Raw genomic sequence first — 26,200 nt, 5'->3', positions numbered from 1 at the left:
AAAAATTTTGACAGCAGTTGAACACATATATTCATGATTGAATCACTATAAAAATTTTTAGACAACCTTAGAACACATATCTTCATGATTGAGTCACTTTGAATTTTTTTTGGCAGCCTTAGAACATATGTATGCATAATTGAATCACTATGAAATTCTTTTGACAGCCTTAGAACACATATATGCATGATTGAATTAATATGAAAATTTTTAATCGCCTTAGATCACATATGTGCATGATTGAATCACTCTAAATTTTTTTTGACAGCCTTAGAACAAATATCTACATGATTGAATTACTATAAAAAAATTTTGATAGCCTAAGAACACATATACGCTTGACTGAATCACTATAAAAAAAATTTGACGGCCTTAGAACCCAAATATACAATATTGAATCACTATGAACTTTTTTTGATAGCCTTAGAACACATATATACAAGATTGAATCACTAGAAATTTTTTTTATAGCCTTAGAACACAAATATGCGTGATTGTATCATTAAGAATTTTTTTTTACAGTGTTAGAACATATATATGCATGATTGAATCACTATAAATTTTTTTTGTCAGCTTTAGAACATACATATGCAAGATTTGATCACTATAAATTTTTTTTTGACAACCTTAGAATACATATTTGCCTGATTGATTCACTATGAATTTTTTTTGATAGCCTTAGAACACATATATGCATCATTGAATCTCTATAAAAATTTTTTGCTAGCCTTCGAATACATACATGCATGATTGAATCACTTTGAATTTTTTTTGACAACCTTAGAACACATATCTGCATGATAAAATCACTATAAAAAAATTTAGACAACCTTAGAGCACATGAATGCATGATTCAATCACTATGAATTTTTTTTGACAGCGTTAGAATACATATATGCATGATTGAATCACTATAAAAAAAATTTGACAACCATAAAGCACATATATGCATGATTGAATGGCTATGAATTTTTTTTGACAGCCTTTGAACACATATTGAACACATATATGCTTGATTGAATCTCCATAAAACTTTTTAAAAGCATCAAAACACATATACGCAAGATTGAATCACTATGGAATTTTTTTACAGCCTTTGAACAAATATATGCATGATTGAAATAGTATGAAATTTTTTTGAAAGCCTTAGAACACATATCTGCATGATTGAATCACTATGAAATTTTTTTAACAGCCTTAGAACATATATATAAATGATTAAACCACTATGATTTTTTTTTAAAACCTTAGAACATATATATGCAAGATTGAATTTTTGTGAAATTTTTTTGAAACCCTTAGAACACATATATGCATGATTGAATCACCATAAAAGTTTTTTGACAGCATTAGAACACATATATGCATGATTGAATCACTATGACATTTTTTTGACAGCATTAGAACAAATATATGCATGATAGAATGACAATCGTAGAACATATATATGCGTTATTGAATCACAATGAATTTTTTTTAACAACCCTAGGACATATATATGCGTGATTGAATCACTATGAATTTTTTTTTACACCCTTAGAACATATGTATGCATGATTGAATCGCTATAAATTTTATTGGACAGCCTTAGAACATATATATGCATGATTGAATTACTATGATATTTTTGTGACAACTTTAAAACACATATATGCATGATTGATTCACTACAAATTTGATTTGACAGCATTAGAACACATATACGCATGATTGAATCACCATAAATTTTTTTTTACAGCATTAGAACACATATATGCATGATTGAATGACTATGAATTTTTTTTGACAATCGTAGAAGAAATACATGCATTATTGAATCACAAAGATTTTTTTTTAACAACCCTAGGACACATATATGCGTGATTGAATCACTATGAAATTTTTTTGACACCCTTAGAACATATATATGCATGATTGAATCACTATAAATTTTTTTGGACAGCCTTTGAACATATATATGCATGATTGAATCACTATGATATTTTTTTGACAACTTTAGAACACATATATGCATGATTAAGTCACTACAAATTTGTTTTGATAGCATTAGAACACATATATGCATGAATGAATCTCTATGAAATTTTTTTGACAGCATTAGAATAAATATGTGCATGATTGAATGACTATGATTTTTTTTTGACAATCGTAGAACAGATATATGCATTATTGAATCACAATGAATTTTTTTTAACAAACCTAGGACACATATATGCGTGATTGAGTCACTATGAATTTTTTTTGACACCCTTAGAACATATATATACATGATTGAATCACTATAAATTTTTTTGGACAGCCTTAGAACATATATATGCATGATTGAATCACTAAGATATTTTTTTGACAACTTTAGAACACATATATGCATGATTGAGTCACTAAAAATTTGTTCGGACAGCATTAGAACACATCTATGCATGATTGAATCACCATGATTTTTTTTAGAATCTTTAGAACACACATATGCATGATTGAATCACTATGATATTTTTTTGACAACTTTAGAACACATATATGCATGATTAAGATACTACAAATTTGTTTTGATAGCATTAGAACACATATATGCATGATTGAATCTCTATGAAATTTTTTTGACAGCATTAGAATAAATATGTGCATGATTGAATGACTATGATTTTTTTTTGACAATCGTAGAACAGATATATGCATTATTGAATCACAATGAATTTTTTTTAACAACCCTAGGACACATATATGCGTGATTGAGTCACTATGAATTTTTTTTGACACCCTTAGAACATATATATACATGATTGAATCACTATAAATTTTTTTGGACAGCCTTAGAACATATATATGCATGATTGAATCACTAAGATATTTTTTTGACAACTTTAGAACACATATATGCATGATTGAGTCACTACAAATTTGTTCGGACAGCATTAGAACACATCTATGCATGATTGAATCACCATGATTTTTTTTAGAAGCTTTAGAACACACATATGCATGATTGAATCACAATGAATTCTTTTTGACAACCCTAGGACACATACATGCGTGATTGAATCACTATGATTTTTTTTTTACACCCTTAGAACATATATATGCATGATTGAATCACTATAATTTTTTTTGGACAGCCTTAGAAAATTTATATATGCATGATTGAATCACTATGAAATTTTGTTGATAGCATTAGAACACATATATCCCTAATTGAATCACTATACAAAAATTTTGACAGCAGTTGAACACATATATTCATGATTGAATCACTATAAAATTTTTTAGACAACCTTAGAACACATATCTTCATGATTGAGTCACTTTGAATTTTTTTTGGCAGCCTTAGAACATATGTATGCATAATTGAATCACTATGAAATTCTTTTGACAGGCTTAGAACACATATATGCATGACTGAATTAATATGAAAATTTTTAATCGCCTTAGATCACATATGTGCATGATTGAATCACTCTAAATTTTTTTTGACAGCCTTAGAACAAATATCTACATGATTGAATTACTATAAAAAAATTTTTATAGCCTAAGAACACATATACGCTTGACTGAATCACTATAAAAAAAATTTGACGGCCCTAGAACCCAAATATACAATATTGAATCACTATGAACTTTTTTTGATAGCCTTAGAACACATATATACAAGATTGAATCACTAGAAATTTTTTTTATAGCCTTAGAACACAAATATGCGTGATTGTATCATTAAGAATTTTTTTTTACAGTGTTAGAACATATATATGCATGATTGAATCACTATAAATTTTTTTTGACAGCATTAGAACATACATATGCAAGATTTGATCACTATAAATTTTTTTTTGACAACCTTAGAATACATATTTGCCTGATTGATTCACTATGAATTTTTTTGATAGCCTTAGAACACATATATGCATCATTGAATCTCTATAAAAATTTTTTGCTAGCCTTCGAATACATACATGCATGATTGAATCACTTTGAATTTTTTTTGACAACCTTAGAACACATATCTGCATGATAGAATCACTATAAAAAAATTTAGACAACCTTAGAACACATATATGCATGATTCAATCACTATGAATTTTTTTTGACAGCGTTAGAATACATATATGCATGATTGAATCACTATAAAAAAAATTTGACAACCATAAAGCACATATATGCATGATTGAATGGCTATGAATTTTTTTTGACAGCCTTTGAACACATATTGAACACATATATGCTTGATTGAATCTCCATAAAACTTTTTAACAGCATCAAAACACATATACGCAAGATTGAATCACTATGGAATTTTTTTACAGCCTTTGAACAAATATATGCATGATTGAAATAGTATGAAATTTTTTTGAAAGCCTTAGAACACATATCTGCATGATTGAATCACTATGAAATTTTTTTAACAGCCTTAGAACATATATATAAATGATTAAACCACTATGATTTTTTTTTACAACCTTAGAACATATATATGCAAGATTGAATTTTTGTGAAATTTTTTTGAAACCCTTAGAACACATATATGCATGATTGAATCACCATAAAAGTTTTTTGACAGCATTAGAACACATATATGCATGATTGAATCACTATGACATTTTTTTGACAGCATTAGAACAAATATATGCATGATAGAATGACAATCGTAGAACATATATATGCGTTATTGAATCACAATGAATTTTTTTTAACAACCCTAGGACATATATATGCGTGATTGAATCACTATGAATTTTTTTTTACACCCTTAGAACATATGTATGCATGATTGAATCGCTATAAATTTTATTGGACAGCCTTAGAACATATATATGCATGATTGAATTACTATGATATTTTTGTGACAACTTTAAAACACATATATGCATGATTGAGTCACTACAAATTTGATTTGACAGCATTAGAACACATATATGCATGATTGAATCACCATAAATTTTTTTTTACAGCATTAGAACACATATATGCATGATTGAATGACTATGAATTTTTTTTGACAATCGTAGAAGAAATACATGCATTATTGAATCACAAAGATTTTTTTTTAACAACCCTAGGACACATATATGCGTGATTGAATCACTATGAAATTTTTTTGACACCCTTAGAACATATATATGCATGATTGAATCACTATAAATTTTTTTGGACAGCCTTTGAACATATATATGCATGATTGAATCACTATGATATTTTTTTGACAACTTTAGAACACATATATGCATGATTAAGTCACAACAAATTTGTTTTGATAGCATTAGATCACATATATGCATGATTGAATCTCTATGAAATTTTTTTGACAGCATTAGAATAAATATGTGCATGATTGAATGACTATGATTTTTTTTTGACAATCGTAGAACAAATATATGCATCATTGAATCACAATGAATTTTTTTTAACAACCCTAGGACACATATATGCGTGATTGAGTCACTATGAATTTTTTTTGACACCCTTAGAACATATATATACATGATTGAATCACTATAAATTTTTTTGGACAGCCTTAGAACATATATATGCATGATTGAATCACTAAGATATTTTTTTGACAACTTTAGAACACATATATGCATGATTGAGTCACTACAAATTTGTTCGGACAGCATTAGAACACATCTATGCATGATTGAATCACCATGATTTTTTTTAGAAGCTTTAGAACACACATATGCATGATTGAATCACTATGAAAATTTTTTGACAACCTTACAACACATATATGCATTATTGAATCTCTATGAAATATTTTTGACAACTTTAGGACACATATATGCATGATTGAATCACTATAAATTTTTTTTAACAGCATAGAACACATTTATGCTAGAATGAACCACTATAAAAAAAAATTTGACAACCATAAAGCACATATATGCATGATTGAATGGCTATGAATTTTTTTTGACAGCCTTTGAACACATATTGAACACATATATGCTTGATTGAATCTCCATAAAACTTTTTAAAAGCATCAAAACACATATACGCAAGATTGAATCACTATGGAATTTTTTTACAGCCTTTGAACAAATATATGCATGATTGAAATAGTATGAAATTTTTTTGAAAGCCTTAGAACACATATCTGCATGATTGAATCACTATGAAATTTTTTTAACAGCCTTAGAACATATATATAAATGATTAAACCACTATGATTTTTTTTTAAAACCTTAGAACATATATATGCAAGATTGAATTTTTGTGAAATTTTTTTGAAACCCTTAGAACACATATATGCATGATTGAATCACCATAAAAGTTTTTTGACAGCATTAGAACACATATATGCATGATTGAATCACTATGACATTTTTTTGACAGCATTAGAACAAATATATGCATGATAGAATGACAATCGTAGAACATATATATGCGTTATTGAATCACAATGAATTTTTTTTAACAACCCTAGGACATATATATGCGTGATTGAATCACTATGAATTTTTTTTTACACCCTTAGAACATATGTATGCATGATTGAATCGCTATAAATTTTATTGGACAGCCTTAGAACATATATATGCATGATTGAATTACTATGATATTTTTGTGACAACTTTAAAACACATATATGCATGATTGAGTCACTACAAATTTGATTTGACAGCATTAGAACACATATATGCATGATTGAATCACCATAAATTTTTTTTTACAGCATTAGAACACATATATGCATGATTGAATGACTATGAATTTTTTTTGACAATCGTAGAAGAAATACATGCATTATTGAATCACAAAGATTTTTTTTTAACAACCCTAGGACACATATATGCGTGATTGAATCACTATGAAATTTTTTTGACACCCTTAGAACATATATATGCATGATTGAATCACTATAAATTTTTTTGGACAGCCTTTGAACATATATATGCATGATTGAATCACTATGATATTTTTTTGACAACTTTAGAACACATATATGCATGATTAAGTCACAACAAATTTGTTTTGATAGCATTAGATCACATATATGCATGATTGAATCTCTATGAAATTTTTTTGACAGCATTAGAATAAATATGTGCATGATTGAATGACTATGATTTTTTTTTGACAATCGTAGAACAAATATATGCATCATTGAATCACAATGAATTTTTTTTAACAACCCTAGGACACATATATGCGTGATTGAGTCACTATGAATTTTTTTTGACACCCTTAGAACATATATATACATGATTGAATCACTATAAATTTTTTTGGACAGCCTTAGAACATATATATGCATGATTGAATCACTAAGATATTTTTTTGACAACTTTAGAACACATATATGCATGATTGAGTCACTACAAATTTGTTCGGACAGCATTAGAACACATCTATGCATGATTGAATCACCATGATTTTTTTTAGAAGCTTTAGAACACACATATGCATGATTGAATCACTATGAAATTTTTTTGACAACCTTACAACACATATATGCATTATTGAATCTCTATGAAATATTTTTGACAACCTTAGGACACATATATGCATGATTGAATCACTATAAATTTTTTTTAACAGCATAGAACACATTTATGCTAGATTGAACCACTATAAAAAAAAATTTGACAGCCTTAGAACACATATATGCATTATTGAATCACAATGAATTTTTTTTGACAACCCTAGGACACATACATTCGTGATTGAATCACTATGATTTTTTTTTACACCCTTAGAACATATATATGCATGATTGAATCACTATAATTTTTTTTGGACAGCCTTAGAACATATATATGCATGATTGAATCACTATGAAATTCTTTTGACAGCCTTAGAACACATATATGCATGATTGAATTAATATGAAAATTTTTAATCGCCTTAGATCACATATGTGCATGATTGAATCACTCTAAATTTTTTTTGACAGCCTTAGAACAAATATCTACATGATTGAATTACTATAAAAAAATTTTGATAGCCTAAGAACACATATACGCTTGACTGAATCACTATAAAAAAAATTTGACGGCCTTAGAACCCAAATATACAATATTGAATCACTATGAACTTTTTTTGATAGCCTTAGAACACATATATACAAGATTGAATCACTAGAAATTTTTTTTATAGCCTTAGAACACAAATATGCGTGATTGTATCATTAAGAATTTTTTTTTACAGTGTTAGAACATATATATGCATGATTGAATCACTATAAATTTTTTTTGACAGCATTAGAACATACATATGCAAGATTTGATCACTATAAATTTTTTTTTGACAACCTTAGAATACATATTTGCCTGATTGATTCACTATGAATTTTTTTTGATAGCCTTAGAACACATATATGCATCATTGAATCTCTATAAAAAATTTTTGCTAGCCTTCGAATACATACATGCATGATTGAATCACTTTGAATTTTTTTTGACAACCTTAGAACACATATCTGCATGATAGAATCACTATAAAAAATTTAGACAACCTTAGAACACATATATGCATGATTCAATCACCATGAATTTTTTTTGACAGCGTTAGAATACATATATGCATGATTGAATCACTATAAAAAAAAATTGACAACCATAAAGCACATATATGCATGATTGAATGGCTATGAATTTTTTTTGACAGCCTTTGAACACATATTGAACACATATATGCTTGATTGAATCTCCATAAAACTTTTTAACAACATCAAAACACATATACGCAAGATTGAATCACTATGGAATTTTTTTACAGCGTTTGAACAAATATATGCATGATTGAATCACTATAATTTTTTTTGGACAGCCTTAGGACATGTATATGCATGATTGAATCACTATGATATTTTTGTGACAACTTTAGAACACATATATGCATGATTGAGTCACTACAAATTTGTTTTGATAGCATTAGAACACATATATGCATGATTGAATCACATGAAATTTTTTTTACAGCATTAGAACACATATATGCATGATTGAATCACTATGAAAATTTTTTGACAACCTTACAACACATATATGCTTTATTGAATCACTATGATTTTTTTTTTACAACCTTAGGACACATATATGCATGATTGAATCGCTATGAATTTTTTTTGATAGCGTTAGAACACATATATGCATGATTGAATCACTATAAAATTTTTTTGACAGCATAGAACACATATATGCAAAATTGAACCACTATAAAAAAAAATTGACAGCCTTAGAACACATATATGCATGATTGAATCTCTATCAAATTTTTTTGACAGCATTTGAACACATATATGCAAGATTGAATCAATATGAAGTTTTTTTGACAGCCTTAGAACACATATATGCATGATTGAATCTCTATCATTTTTTTTACAGCATTAGTACACATATATGCATGATTAAATCACTATAAAAAATTTTTGACTGCCTTTGAACACATATATACATGATTGAATCACTAAAAAAATTTTGTGACAGCCTTAGAACACATATATGCATGACTGAATCAATACAATTTATTTTTCATAGCATTAGAACATATATACGCATGATTGAATCACTATGAAATTTTTTTGACAATCTTAGAACACATATATGCTTGATTGAATCACTATGAATTTTTTTTGGCAGCCTTAGAACACATATATGCTAGATTGAATCACTATAAATTTTTTTGACAACCGTAGATCACATATATGCATTATTGAATCACAAGGAAATTTTTTTGACAGCCTTAGATCACATATATGCTTGATTGAATCACTTAAAAAAAATTTAACAGCATTTGAATACAAATATGAATGATTGAATCACTATTAAATTTTTTTGACAACCTTAGAACACATATATGCATCATTGAATTAGTATGAATTTTTTTTGAGAGCGTAGAACACTCTTATTATCGCAAAATTTTACTTTTGCAAGTCAAACTGACCTTTGAAAAAGATTTTGAAAATAACTCGCCTCCGTTTTAAAATGCGGGATAATTCTGAAGAATGGGACTCGCCTATCGGTACGAGGTTCAACCGTTCCTGACACCTTTACCAGGGATAATCGAACCAAGGATCAAAAGTGTGCTTAGCTTTGCTCAACTTGTCTAAATCGATGTTATATTCCGAAATGCACAAAGAATCAGGCATGTGCTAGGGATTTTAGAAAATACAGGTTTGAAAACATGATGTTTGCTTAGAATAACTGAAATACTTAAAGAATTCTTGGAGAATATGTCACTTGGAAAATCGTGAATCATGGTGAGAGAATATTTCTGAAAGAAAATTGATTTTTGAAGAAATCCAAGTATTTTATGAAAATCGATTTTTGAGGAATTTGAAATAACTTTGGGAAAAACTTGATTTCTCTGAATTGAAACTTTAAAATTGAAGATATTATGATTTGGAAAATCGTGATTTGAACTTGAGGAATATTTGAAATATCATTTGAAAGCTTAGAGTTTTGAGAAAATCAATTTCTGAGAAAGACTTAGAAAATTTTGAGAAGATCGATTTCTCTGAATTGGAATTGGAATTGGAAACTTTAAATTGAATGAAATGAATGAATATGGATTTGAAAGACATTGTTTTGAAGAATTGAGAAAAACGTTTTGTATTTTTTGAGAAATGTAGTGCATTTTGAAGTTAGCCTAAGAGTGTAGGCTGAATGTGGCTAATACGAAGATCACAAATCTGGGTCTCATTTGTATTTTGACTATGGCCATGAATATGAATTCCACCGAGTTTGTCAACTCCCTAAGAGCTTGTGCATGTGCCATTCGTGTAGACCATAGTGGATTGGTAAAATACGCATTAATTGGCATACATTAGATATTGAAATTTGCAGAATTAAACTATATGCAATGCATCCTATTCTAAGCAGAATATGTAAATCTTATTCCAAATATTACATTGAATTGAATAAATGAAAAATGAATAAAAGAGCTAAGTCCTCCACTTGAATAATCCTGCAAAACTAGAAAACATGTTAGTACAAAAAATATAGGTTTATGTGGATTTATCCTAAAATATTGGAAATTATCGGATGTCATCCAAATGTAAACTCAGTTCATACTTCCCTGATATAAACATAAATGATGAAATTAAATTGGAAATATAAAAATAAACTTTGAAAATTCAAAATTGGGGTCAAATTGACCAAAATGCCCCTGATAGCAAGACTATGACCTTGAAATCAGGGTTTTCAGAAAGATATTTTATAAAATACAAATTTTAAAATTCAAATAAGAATAAATCAAACATAAAATGATATGATATAATTGAAAACAAGAAAATCAAAGTTAGGGATTTCAAATTTGAGGTCAAATGACCAAATTACCCCTGATAGCAAGACTATGGCCTTGAAATCAAGGTTTTAAGAAAATATTTTGGTAAAAACTTGAGGTTTAGGGTTTACAAAGATCAAATAGCAGCTAAATTGAACATGAGGTGTCCTAGAATGATTCTAAATATGAAAAACCCTAAAAACATGAACTTATAGAAAAAAAATTAAAAATATCACAAAAATCATGATTTTGGCAGTGTTTCGGGATCCTACGGGTATCCTATTTTGCAATTTAACTCATCCAAGCATCCAATGATATCCAAAATTCATAAAAATCGACATATGAACTTCTTATATCCCTAAAATTAGATTAAAATCAGAAAAAGATATTTTTGACATTATTCCAATTCAAAAATTGCTTTAAAACCCTAAAATATACTATTTTTACCTGTGGGCACATACCAGTTTCAGTGTCAGACCCGAATCAGGATTCAATTTATCATAGAAATTCATAAAATTTTATAGTCATAATAGACAGAAAAATTGAGATTTTCGTTTTTACAGCTCAGAAAAATCATCTCCGGTGAGAGAGATATCGTTCCGGCAATCTGGACTTAAATTTAACGAATATAAAATTGATTAAAACAGGTACTTCCGGTTGCAAATATAGGAAAAAATAGTAGACTTCTTCAAAAAATTTTGAGATTTTCGTAGTGAATAATAGACATATAAATAATGAACTTTCCTTTTTACAATTCATGATTCAGATCTAGTGTTAAGGATCTATGATCGCCCCAATTTGAACTAGGGTTTTAATAAATCATAACAAGTTTTAAAGTATGGGTCTGACTTTCTAACATAGGAGAAATAGTGAACAGTAACATAAAAATACAAGAAAATCATAGTAAATAATAGGCATTAACATAAATCTACTTCACTTTACGTATTGCAAATCGAACTTTGGATGACAGAAATAACGCACTCGCAAGTTACCTATGAATTTCGATAGCGATTTTAACACCTGGAAATCACGATTCGATCTTTTATTTTTCTGACAGGGTTTTCGAATCCCAAAACCTCTGATTTTTTTACAGAGACTCAATAACACATCCATGGACCACATAAAATTTTCAGCAATTTTTAACAAAGGTTTAAATATGAAACAATATGATATCTGCAGTTCTAGAATCAAAACACATAGAAATCTAAGAAACACTAAAAAAAAACATGATTTAACAATGAAAAACATAAAAAAATACCTAAAAGAAAAAACAAAATTTGTTTTAATGATGAAACACATGTAATAATTATTAATATGACAGAGAAATAAAGAAAATATAGGGAATCTATGATGGAAAGATTTTACCTTTGAAAACACGGATTTAACCCATTTAACGGGTAAATCTCATGTTTCGTCAGTTAAGAACATGAAAATCATCAAGGTAAATGATTCTGATGGATTAGAATCTCGCAAAACAGTACAAACTAAGGATAGATCATCTTCTTGGGTTGACCTTTGGGTTCTTGGATGAGAATTCATGGTAAAAACCATGAAAGAGGGGCGGCAATGGTGAAACTCATTGAAAAACACAAAAAAAACTAATAAAAATTATGAAAAACCATTAAAGGAACTCACCTTGGAGGCTGCAGCTGCAATGGAGAAGAAGAAGTGTTGGAGGGAGGAGAGAGAAGCTCCAAGAACTCAAAAGGGGAGAATAGGGGGTCGACCCCCTATGGGCTTCTTTATATAGAATTTTTTTTTTTAGGTTTTCTAAAGAGTTTTAAAAAAAATGGACTTCTAAGTGGGGGGGGGGGGGGGGGGCGATTTTTCTTAATTGGGTTTGACCTTTTGACTTTCCTAATTAAGCCCCTAACTAACCTAAGACTCCTAATTAGACTTTTAAATGACTTAGAAAACCTCCAAATGTGGCACCACATAGTGTGGGCCCACATTGTTTTTTTTTAAAGCCTAATTTTTAAAACTTCGAAAATCACTAATTAAAAACTAAAACAAAATAGAATTTTGAAATCACTTTGGACTCATCTAAACCCCTAACCTAACTAGGACACTGACTAACCCTAGTCTAACCCTGACCTTATTAAATGTGGTGCCACCCAGACTGGGCCCCACTTGAATTTTCAAAAATGATTTTAAAACTTGAAAATGAGAGGTTTTTCAAAAGATATTCAAAAGTAGATTTTGAGATTGAAAATTTTGAAATAGCACAGAGTTCTGACTAGGTCAGAACTCCTCCAGATATGGCGCCAACTGAGTGGGCCCCACATCAGAGTTCTAAATTTTTTGAAATAAAGACTGAAAATAGCTTTAAAAGGGGTTAAAATCAACAAATAAGATTCAAAGTTTTGAAAATAGAGTTCTAAGCAAACTTGAACTCTGGGCCAGAGTCCTGAATCAATTAGAACTCTGAGACTTTAGAGTTTTGAAATCCAAATGAAAGAGTTTTTGAAAGATTTTATCAGAACTAATAAAATAAGCCAAAAAATGCAGTCAGGGTTAGAGTCCTAACTCAACCGAAACTCTAAAATAGAGTTCTGAATCAACTGAGACTCTACAAAATAGACTAATTTTGGAAAAACAAGTGGAAAAGATAAAAATGAAACTAAAAACAAACTCCAGAATAGACTTTTAACTGGATTAGGACTCTGGGACAGAGTCCTGATCGGACTAAAACTCTAGATTTTTTTTGGTATTTTCTGAAAAACAGATGAAAGAACTTGCAAAAATAGTGAAAATAATGACAAGTATTGAAATCAAATAGACTTCTTATCTAACTGGGACTCTGGGGACAGAGTCCTAATTGGACTAGGACTCTCAGAATATTGGATTTTTTGAGAAAACAAATGAGAGGATTTTTAAAAACAAGTGAAAACCAGATCGAATTGAAGTTTGGTTCAGAGTCCTGGTCTGATTAGGACTTTGAAGAAGAGTCCTAACTCGACTAGAACTCTGAAAATTTTTTGTTTTCTGGGAAGCAAATGATGAGATTTAAACAAAGCTTTTGAAAACCAGTGAAAATGAAGTGAGAAGACAAACTTTGGATAGAGTCCGGATTTGATAAGGATTCTGGGATAAAATCCCAGAATTTTGAAATTCCATGATAAAAGTATAACAATTTTGATTCTTGAAGAGATAAATAGAAGGATTTTTGAAAGATTCTCTCAAAATTGAAATGGGGTCCAGAGTCCTGATCCAATTGGGACTCTTTGAATAGAGTCCTGGTTCAACTAAAACTCTGAGTTTTTGACTCATTTTGAAAGATTTAAAAAAAAATTGATTAAAAATAGGCAGAATACCAACGAAAGATAGAGTCCTGATTCAATTAGGACTCCGAGAAGGAGTCCTAATCCGGTTAGAACTCTAGAATTTTGACTAAAATGGAAGATTTTGAAAGTCAGATGAGAAGGTTTTGAAAACAAGTGAAGAACAGGAGTAATAGACGAAATCGGGACAGAGTCCTGATTTAATTAGGATTCTGAGAAAGAGTCCTAATTCGACTGGGACTCTAGAATTTTGGTCAAAAATAAAGGATTTTGATAGGCTTTCTCAAAAACAGGTAAAAAGGGTAGTAAAAGGTAGAGTTCAGATCCGACTAGGACTCTGGAAAAAGAGTCCTGATCCAACTAGGATTCTGGAAAAAGAGTTCTGATTGGACTGGGATTCAGAAATTTTGGCAAAAAATGACGAGAATGGGCAAGGGATATGACTACATCTGGTTTAAAATCAGAATGGAGTTTTAAAAAGATTCAAAAAGATGAAAATACAGAGTCCTGATCCAACTAGGACTCTGAAATTTTTGAGATTTTTGATAAATAAAAGGATCCAGAAGCGATACCACCTAATTGGGTCTCATCTGAGAATTGAAATCAATTGAGTTTAAAATGAATCTAGATTGTTTTATGAGAAAAACACTTCGAAATATAAGATCTTGAAGGTTAACAAATGGTAGAATGTTGATTCAAGACCCAGATTTTGAAATTGACTTTGAAAGAAACATTTTAAAAACTCAAATCTGGACTTAATATTTTGAAAATAGGAGTTCTGGATCTTGATAATGAGATGAAATGACATGCAATGCTATGCAATACAATGAAATGATATGTCGAATGCATACAATGATATTGCAATGACATATGAAATGTAAACACTGGATGAGGGTGAAAATTTGGGGTGTTTACAGATGTCCCTCTTTGCTACTAAGCCGGTTGAAGGCCGAGCTTAGTGGCAACGAAAACACATCAAATTTGGACTATAAAAATGCCTCAGTTAGGAGAATCTGACAGAGTATGAAAGAATTGGCTCTGACGGTAATGACAGATATGGCATGGAGAATAAAGAAAAAGATTCACCTCACCGAATAGAGGCTCAGGCTTAGCCCTTAACCTGGATGGAACAATACCTCATGGAAGAGCGAGATTCAGGCTTAACCCTTAACCTGAAAGGGATGATACCTCATGAAAAAATGAGGTTCAGGCTTAACCCTTAACCTGAAAGAGGACGATACTTCGTAGAAAATGAGGTTCAAGCTTAACCCTTAACCTAAAAGAGGATGATACCTTGTGGAAAACGATGTTCAGGCTTAACCCTTAACCTGAAGGGGATGATACCTCATGGAAAACGAGGTTCAGGCTTAACCCTTAACCTGAAGTGGACGAAAAATAGAATCCTCAAATGAAGTAACCATGATGGGACCTTCGAATTTTGCACAATAAATCTGAGAGGGGTTTGTAAAAGGAAGAAAGAGGGTTCTCTAAAGCTTGAAAAGGGATTGATCTTGGACGTCTCATTACTAAGACTGAATGGCTTTTAAAACAGATGACCTTTTGGAGAAACAATTCAGGTTTGACCCTTACTGTAAGGTCCATGGTTTATTTTGTGATAATATTACATAAATTAAGTTGAGATCGATGAAATTTTGTTGATTTGGCAAATTTTGTAATTTAGCCCACATTGAGATACGGGTTAAATTGCATAGTTTTACGTAAAAAGGCAATTGAGGGAAATCTAGAGCGAATTTACCTCCGAAAATTTTAGGGTAAGTTTATAATAGGTCCATGGTGATTTACTCCGAATTTGAGGTCCGAACGACGAAAAAACCCCGTCAGTGCATGTGAATTACGGAAGATCACTTAGAAACTTAGCGAGGGCCTAAACGAGACCTAATTCGTTCAAAATGAAGATTTCTTTGCTTGAGTAGCCTTGTAATGTCATTTACATTGATAATGTGAAATAAAATAATGGTACATCATGGAAAAACATTTGAAATTTAATTAAAAATAAAATCGCTATTATAGACATTTCATTCTTTCATTGGTCAAAGTTGACCAAGGCCATATCCATCCTTTTAGGAAGGCCTTGGGATGACCCAAGCCATGAAACCAGCTGGGTTAGTGGCAGCATTGTAAGAGAATTTAGTAACTCCAAAAGGGAGGGCCACGATTGGCCCTACCCAAATTTATTAAAATAAAAATTAAATTTTTGTAATATTAATGACATGTCATCATGAAGTAAGGAGGAGACGTTTTGGGCAAGAAGGGGAGGTCGACACCCTCTTGGAGAATGCGTGATTGCATGGAGCTTTGCCTTGGGATTCAAGGAATCCCAAGGGCTCTTCCCAAGAAGGAAGAGCCATTATGAGCCTTGTATAACCCTCATTGGATGCATGGGGCGGCAGCCCCATGGCATCCCTATAATTTCTAAAAAGGTAAATTTGAATCCTCTAAAACATGTGGTAGAGCTGGGCGGCGATGGAAAACCGTGTTTCACCCCAGCCCTACATCATGGAGGGTGATTCTCCACCCTCTATCTCAAACCCAACCACTTTAAAGCCTTTTGAAAAAGTCGAGCACCCCATTAGAGGGGCGATTTTTCTAAAACTAACTCTCTCACTCTCTCTTTCTCTCTCTCACACTCTCCTCTCTCATTTCTTCTTCCTCCCAGCCGTGGGGAGTGTTCCACCATTGTCGTGCAAGGCAGCTGCTCAACCTTCTTCCTTCAACCTCCAAGGTGAAGTTTCATCACGCTTTTCACCGTGCTTAAGTGTAACATGAAACCGATGGAGCAATGCATCCATGCATGCATGCTCCAACTGTGGATTAGCTTGTAGAAGCTTGTTTCTTTTTTATTAGTTCATCATGGTTTTCATTAGCTAAATTGCTGCACGCATATGCATTTTGGTTTTTCTGTTTTTCCTACTCTTCCAATAGCATTTTCTTCTTGCTTTTCTTTTTATGTTCTTTTTTCACAAGTTTCGTTTTTTATGCTGCCCTACCTCTCTTGCTGTTGGGCGTGTGAGCTTGCTGGGGCGCACTGGACTGAGCTGGGCTCGTCCAGCATGCACCCAGCTTGTTGGCACCGACTGGAGTGTGGGCGTGCAACGGCTGGTGCGCTGCAGCCGCCACCTCCCTATTTGGCATATGCATCGGTCCAGCCCAGTCCCAATGTGTTTGGGACTGGTGCAGCCATGCCCTTGGCCTGGGACACGGCGTGACCAAGCCCCCTTAGAAGTGGGAAAGCCCTTGGCTTTCGGAGGAAAATTTTCCTTTTCGTGCTTTTGTTCTCTCTTTTTTTTTGAGTTCATGGTTGGCGCGCGAGTCACCTAAGCGAGTTAGCAGGTTGGGGCTGGCCCATGGCAGGCGCCCAACCCTTTTCTTTCAACTGTGGTTCGAGCCATGGGCTCTTGTTCGTGACTTTGGAGGTTGCACGGTCTGGTCCAGCAGACTAGACCCTTCAGCCAACCCATTTGCACGGTGTTTAGAGCTGGGTGCAATGCGGATGGTCCGTGCGCTCAGCACAAGTCATCCAGAAATTTTCTTTCTAGTTCAAACGTTTCTTTTTTTTTTAGTAACTCGTCTTGGGCTGGAGTACCGGTCTGAACCATGGGTTCAGACCAATACTACATCCCGTTTGGGCTGGCTGGTTCGTGAGCCAAGCTCCAGCCCGGGCTTGGCACTTGGTGCCAGCCTGGTTTCTCCTTTGTTGGAGCCGGGTGGAGCCACTGGGTGATGAGCACCCTTGCCACCTTTCGGCTTACCTCCTTTTGGGATCAGGTCTGAACCAAAGTTCTGACCTGAGTGCGTTTTGGTTTTTCCATCATTGGGGCCGGGTGCCAATCGTATGGTGCTGGGCACCCAGGCCATCCTTTGGCTGAGCCATTTTGGCTCAGGTCTGAACTACAGTGTTCAGACCTGAGTATGTGTTTGACAGCAGTCGGGTCCCATGGACCAAACCCCTGTCCAGCCCCTTTGGCACCCAGATCCGTAGGTTTACCCGCAGCTGTCACCATTGGCAGCTTGTTTCAGCCCCAACCAAACCACTGTCGTGGTCTGGTCCAAATTGAGAATCGGACCAGATTCTCATGATGGACTCAGCAGTCTGGTCTGGAGGACCAGACCTGCATATGCCTATAGCTCCTTTGGCAGCATGTACGCGACCTCCTTGCCGGAAACCCTTGCAGCTCCGTAACCCCATCAATCGGCTGTCAATAATAATGTCCCTTTTCTTTCTAGGACCAGCACAAAACCTACTCATAACCGAACCATAGTGGTCCAGAACTCATGTTTGGTCTTGCCTCGCACCCTCTCGCAGTTCGGTTAGGGTGTTTGGCATGCGTGCACATACCTCGGGGATGCACATATGTTAGATAACCTTATATATATAGGCATATATATATATATATATAAATGGGTATATATGTATATGTATATACATGTAGGGGGTGTGCATCGTTAAGTGTGTATGTAAATACGTAAAAATATATATATGTCAATAACTGTAAGCCTTGTAACATATATATATAGGTTAATGCATATAATTGAATGTCGGTGTGACCGAATGGACATGTGACACTCCTGTGTCCCGTCCAAGTGTTTCCTCAGAAAATTTTACACTCCGAACTGGGTATGAGTTTCTTAGTGTTATTTTACGTTCGTCTTGTCAATTGGTTCGTTTCGGGTCCGCGGGCACGGCACCCCGAACCATGGTAAAGCCAATGTAATCCCCATTAGATGGGTTAATTCCAGATTTCACTTCTGACACATATGTGTGTCGTACTGCGTAAGGAAAACACTCACACCTTGGTTTCTGTTCGACGGACTAGTAAAGTAAGCGGATGAGCACTATTGCAACTCCACGTACTTAGAGTCTACATTGATTATAGGTCGCAAACACTGTTTAGTATTTTTGTATCGGGTCCGCAGGCGTGGCACCCCACACCGTGGAAATGCTAATGTTATTCCCATAAGATGAGAATATCCCAGATTCATTGTAGCACGTAAGTGTGTTAAATCAAGTATGATGATCTTTCATGTCGCGATTGCATCTTCCCCCGCAAGAGCGACGATCCACTTTGGAATGCGAATGTAATTCCCATACGTATGGGAATATTGTTAAATTCAATCTCAACACATAAGAATGCCAAATCATGAATTTCCCTTATGAGAATAATTTCGTGTTATGTTCCAGCTATTTGAGTGATGAAATTGATGAAATCTCATTTGCATAAAACTGTATACTTGTTTGCACAATTTCTTTGAAATAAAGTTATATAATGCCTTTGTTACTTATGTTTGTGCAAAAGATAGAAAGCTTGTGGTACTATTACACTTTGCACATGGCACATCCTGACAGTTGTACTGAGTAGTGCATACCTCGACTGGTACATTGTTTGAGGCATTGGTGAGTGCACAAGGTGCACTTACTTCATGAAATGAAAAGACTGAAACTAAAACACCATAGGGTATGAATGAACATGGTTATGTTTTGGACTCAGTTGGAGTCTTTGGGCAATGTCCCTTTTCGTGGTGTGTGGACTCACATGTTGCTATACCCTGAATTAGAAAAGAAAATAATATGGTGTTGTGATCGCTTTCACGAGCGAGGTGCTCTTGTTGGCCGCGTGAGGCTGAGCACGTGGATGGGCAGGCCAAGTCCTCGTTTGCGTACCCCGTGGGGACCACGAGACAAAATCCTCGTTGAGAGGTATGACTAAACAATGAGCCTAAGAAAGATAAACCCGCTTCGCCCCATTCACAAAACGGTTCACCTTGGAGAGGGTGGATGGTACAACCCTGAGTGACTTGTCGTTACTACGATACGTGTTTTGACAGGAGTCGTAGCGCCCTTTGGCCTCCAGTGACTCAGAGTCAGGGAGGTCGAGGTTACCTTTTTAGGACCTCACTACTGCAGTAGTATGGATTGCAATCCTTGCCTATGCGAGAGTTTCTCTCAGCTGTGTGCTGCTCGCATGAGGTTTACTTGGTCTGTAGCATCCCCGGTTACCACACTAGAAATTGAATAACAGACGCCGGGGGTTCATGTCTCACAGAATGCGAGGTTCCTTTGCGTACTCGAAGGAGTAACAAGAAGAACTTAATGACTAACCAATCATAGCTTACTTACTGTAGTTTCTACTTTACTTGTTCAGTAGTTTTCTCTTCAGTTACTTCACTTGTTCAGTTGTTACTTCAGTTACTTGTTACAGTTCTGTTACTGCTCTGAGTTACTTCCTTTACAGTTACTTCAGTTACATTACTTGTTTCGCTTGTCACGTATGCACTTACCTGACACAGACACATACACTTGTTAGTTCTTGTTCTGCTTCCTGTTAGATTGTTATATATATAATGTGGTTGTTTCTTCACCACCTCGCAAGAGGACTGACCCCGTTTTATGGGGATGTAGGTGACGAACAAGTGCAATGTTGATGCGACAGCACACGGTGGAGGCTTGGGGACCCACACTTAGCTGCAGATCCTGTCTCAGTGGTTTTGGGTTTTTGGTTGGGATATATTCCCTCTTTTTGAACACTTTGTACTCTTACTTTTTGTAAACCTTAAACTATAGGGTGGTATGCCCTTATTACATTTGTGGTTGTACTTTTATTTACACTGTTAGCTACTTTGTTGCACTCACTTGTGGCCGTCCAGACTCGCGGCCTTGCCACCTTTCTTTCACCTTGTTTTTTGTTGTTTTCAGTAAAACCTTTCAAAAAAAAAATCCATAGAAAATCCAAGGTTTTTCCAAGGTCGAGGTTTGGGGCGCCACACTTACCTTGAACGAAAACTGTCTATGGTGGGACAGTGGGGAACACAGGAAAGTGTGTGAATCTGAGAGCCCAGACGCTCAGATCAAAACAAGAAGGGAAGGATCTTGAATAACTCCCGTCATCATATCCTAAAAGGGATGAAAACACTGCTTGGATGCATCAAAATATATATCAAGCTCTCACTTCCTGTCAGGATAACTTGAAAAGGTTGCCAATATGATAAAAATTGTGATTGATTCAAAATGATTGAAATGTAAGTATATTTATATGAAAAATATTCCCTCTTTTCTACCTGAAGTATTACTTTCAACTGGACTTAACTTCGTAGTATTAAGATTCGAATTCAAATTGCTTACAATTGACTATCTCTTAAGGAGGCTATCAATTTCCTTGATATGAACGGAAAAGAAAGAATTATCATTGTAAAAGCAATTGGTGAAAGGATATTGATAAAAGAATTTCACAAAATTAAAGAAGATTCTTAGAAGATTCGGCAGTTTGATATCCTGGGATTCTTTTTTCAGGATGGTCTTTCTGCACTTTTTTGACAGAATTAGAGCTTTTTTGGATTTCTGGGGGATTTATTACATCATCCTTCATTTTAGAGATATCCTAGTTTTTCTCTTTTTTGGAAGGGTACGTCACAAATTCCTTCATCTTAAAGATGTTCCGATCCTTCTTTGCCTCAGGGATTATATTGACGATATTGGCTCATTGGTTGGTGGTCTCTTGATGATAGCTGAAATTAAATATCTTTTAGGGTTTGTCGGGAGGTTCATCGCATTTGCCTTCAACTTGGCAGTGATCTGAACTTTCTCTGGAAGGATCCGTCACAAACTCCTTCATCTTAGAGATGATCCAAATCTTCTTTGGCCTTGGGGGTCTAACTCGCTGTGAACACCCCAAATTTTTCAAAAATCTATAAATATTCCCTTTTTGTCCTCTATCTTCATTTTTTTGGGTAATTGAGTCACTTTTAAATATAAATCCCATCTTATTTCTCAAGTTTTCAGAAATTAAATTCATTTCATATATTTGACTCAATTTCGGATCCGGATCCAGATAAAAATCCAAATCTGAGCTATTTTGTCCATTTTTAAATCAAATTCTCAAAATTTCCAAAATAACCTTTTTAAAAAAAAAGGCCCAGACACTTCGTCCGGTATCCGTTTGGATCCATCGTATTATATTCCTCAATTCGAGGCTTAAAGCTCGAATATTTTCTCAAAACCTGGGTCCAAACCCATTTTCTGAAGAAATCAAACCCAAACTTTCAAAAGCTTCTCTTTTTGTAAATTTTTATCAAGAAAATACAAAAAAATTAGTTTCATCTCTCATACTGCTTAGGTTTTTTAATCTTATTTCCAAAAAATAACAAAAAAATATAAAAAATATAAAGAACAAAAAAATAAGAAAATCGAAAAAAAAAAATAGAAAGATTCCAAAAATTCAGAAAAATATGCAATTAAAACTCCTTTTGAAAACCGTTTTGTTAAAACCCCCTCTTAAAACCTCTTCTTGAAAATAAAAACCATTTTTTAAAAAAATTCTGAAAAGGAGACCCCTCTTGGGAATTTCAGAAAAACTGCAACGGCCACTCCCGTTCGCACCCTCCATCGCCCCTCTCCCGATCAATGGCCTTCCATCGCCAACTGCTTCATCTTCTGGAGGATTCGAGTCTCTCTTTAAGAAGAGACCTTCAAGCCTCTACGAAGGGATCCGTCTTTCACCACTCCACCTTCCTTCAATCAAATATCCGTCTCCTACCTCTCCACCGTCATCCGTTCTTCTTCTTCATACTTTCTTCTTATTCCCTTGGGTTTCTCCATTTTGATCGAAGTCGACCGATCTTCGCAGGAATCAACTACATCCAGAGAGATAGAGCCTCCCTCTCTTTTCAATCCCTACAATAACCATGTAAGACCTCCCCCTTTCCATCTTTTTCCTTAAGCATATTCATATATTGCACCTCTGTTTCGATTCTGGTTCTTCTTCACCTCTCGTTCTTGTTCTTTTCATGCATCAATGGTGAGATCGGCCTGCCTATAGCAGGACCGATCCACCTAATGCTACAGCAAATGCAACAATCATGTTCCAACATCTCCCTTTGTTTTTATTATTTTATTTCCTTTATTTGTATTTTGATATCTCTTTGTATTTCGTCTGGATCACGATTTACATCTGAATTCACTATTGGTTCTCTTTTTTTTTTTTTAGTTTGATTTCCCTTTTTTTTTTTTCTTCTCTAGATTATCAACTCTCTATTTATAGTTTAATCTCTTTTCTAGCTTCGATCATCTGTTTATATTTGGGTTTTTCATGGTTCTGTTTGATTTCCTACGTTTACATGGTTTCCTGATTAGCCTTAAATTGTTTTAATCCCTTTGCGTCATCTTTTTCTTTTGATTAATTCTTGATTTATGACTGATCCTTTGTTTTGGCGTGTATTTGATCCCCCTCTTCATTACAATTCATCTCTGATTTTCTTATTTTAAATGTTCGTTTGTGTCATCATGCGTTAGATCCAGTGATTTTTCATTTCATTCATAGATACTTACTTGCTTTTAGTTGATAGCAGTATGTTCGATATTTTCGTAAACATAGCATCATCAATGGTGGGTGTACCCTGCCATATACCCTTTCTGCCCATATTCATCGGGCTCGTTCCATCGGCTCATATAGCAGCAAGGATTGGCCTGGCTTTTGAAGAATTAAGATCGTTAATTGATCCTTGTAACATTCAGGCCCTTACAATACTCTTCCTCACCAGATCAAGCACGAGAATTACTGCGTAGTGTAAAAAAAAAATCAGTTGATAAGCAATCTTGTTGCATTGTTTAAAACTGATATGCTGGCGGAGATTATCTGGTTGAGTACGCTGGAAGAAGTTTTAACCCTGCAAGGGAGTTATTAGCTAGAGATCATGTTAAATTTATGGTCAATCAGCTGAATTCCACAGGTGGCTCTTTTTGCCAAGTTCCCCACCAATATGGTTGAAGTCCGTTTGATAATACCATTGTAAATTGATTCATGGCAGCTGAAAGCAGAATTACAGGTATGGTTTTCCTTTCTATTCTTCGTACTTATTTTTTTTTTACTCATCCCTGCTTTATTGGTATTAGTCTAAATGTCATGTGCTATATATTTCCGTTCTCAGACATACTCAGTTACAATCATACATCTATTTAATCCTCTAAGAGGTTTTTATTTGTTCATGTCATTCCTGCACTATAACATTTACTTTGGATTGATTTAATTCAAGCATTCATTAGAATATTTTATCCCTAACTACACTTCTGCATCACATTTTTGCACATTGGCATATCTTTCTTCCGAGAATGTGGTATATTAATGACAAACTGGTAGTTCGTGCTCTTACAAAAGTTTGCTTTTCTTCCACCAGTAGTTCAAGAGGTTACTGGAGTTTTTTTTTTTTTTGTTCTCTCATATGTACCTTCCTTGTGTATGCACCCAAGTTCCCCTGTAGTCAGAATCTTGGCTGCAAATCACTCGTTTCGCTTCAGTATGATGGAATTGTGGAGTGGACGTTTCCTCCATTGATGGAGGACCTGGAATTTCTATAAAAAAAATGCATAATCAAAAAGTAATGAGGTCATTCCTGGTGACTATTCTGAGTTTCAAACCACTGTTGTTCCTTTTAAAGGATCGGATGCTCAGATGGCTCCTCGACTGGACAGGATTATGGGATTGAAACAAATCTTTTTTTTTTGGTTAATGGCAAGATAATCTGGTGGCAAAGCAAGCGACCAAGTCATTTCCTGTGTTTGTCTACTTGGGAATACAAAGGCTGGTCAAACATCCATTAGGTGCTCAATTCTTGGTGAGGCGTCCCCATAACCGTGTCCTCAAACATACAGAAATTCCAAACTGATGCTCTATTCTTGTCGTACAATAAATTCAAGCCCATCATACAAGATAACGCCATTTTCCAGTTGATCTGGGTGGCTGGGTTTTGTCGTAATCTTGTTGTATGATTCAACTTTGCCTATGCATTTCCTGCAACTCCTCCCTATGCATCCATCATCATGACATGATGACCATTAGGTAGATCCATAAAATACAAATTGTGATCATGATGAACTACTTGTATCTGATTTTGGTGATACTACCTGCGTATATGCTGTGTGAAGTTTAATTTGCATATCTCTGTTTGGTTGTGACCACCTGTGTACATGCTGTATAAATCTTAGTTCGCATACGTGTTTCGTTGCAACAAATAATGATAGGTTATGCAGTGAATGTGTGCTCATGCATAACATTTGTGCATTCCCATTAGTCACCTTCAGCCTCATACCCCAACAGCTATCTACCACCGGCTGTATCATAGAACAACAAGACTATTTCCTGCAACCTCTTACCATCTTCTCCACATATTACTGTGCATCCCCATACATTAATTCACTCACTTTTACTGCTAAAGGTATTGTTCATTACAGTCTCTTGCACTTAGCAGTTTCCTTAAATATTAAGGCCCTCTCTCTCTCAATTCACCCAACATATTATGCTCTCTAGTTATTTAACCCAGGTTTATATAACCTTCATTCAACCTTTACTCCACCATGAGCTTTTCATGGCAGCTCACTGTTGCTTCACAAGCATCACCTCCATCATCACTTTCAGCACACCCTGCTGCCCCTAGCCACATCTATTTGCTGTTATCTCCACGTTCCAGGCTCAGCTTCCTATACTTCCAACCCTGTCCCTTCATAACAACCAACACCATTGCATTCGTCAAAGCACTGTACCTCACCTATAATGGCACCTCTTATTATTTTCATCAGCACGTATATAGTTCCCAGCAGTTGTGTGCTACCATCAATTCCAACTCTATCCTCTATGCCCACTTTCTTTCTTTTTTTTATTGCATTTCACCATGTATATCCCCATTGCCGTGTTATA

The sequence above is a fragment of the Nuphar pumila genome, chromosome 1 (genome assembly GCF_984573655.1).
Source record: "Nuphar pumila chromosome 1, dmNupPumi1.hap1.1, whole genome shotgun sequence".
Taxonomy (NCBI): domain Eukaryota; kingdom Viridiplantae; phylum Streptophyta; class Magnoliopsida; order Nymphaeales; family Nymphaeaceae; genus Nuphar; species Nuphar pumila.
The sequence above is the reverse complement of the archived record's forward strand: the minus strand, read 5'-3'. Positions refer to the sequence as shown.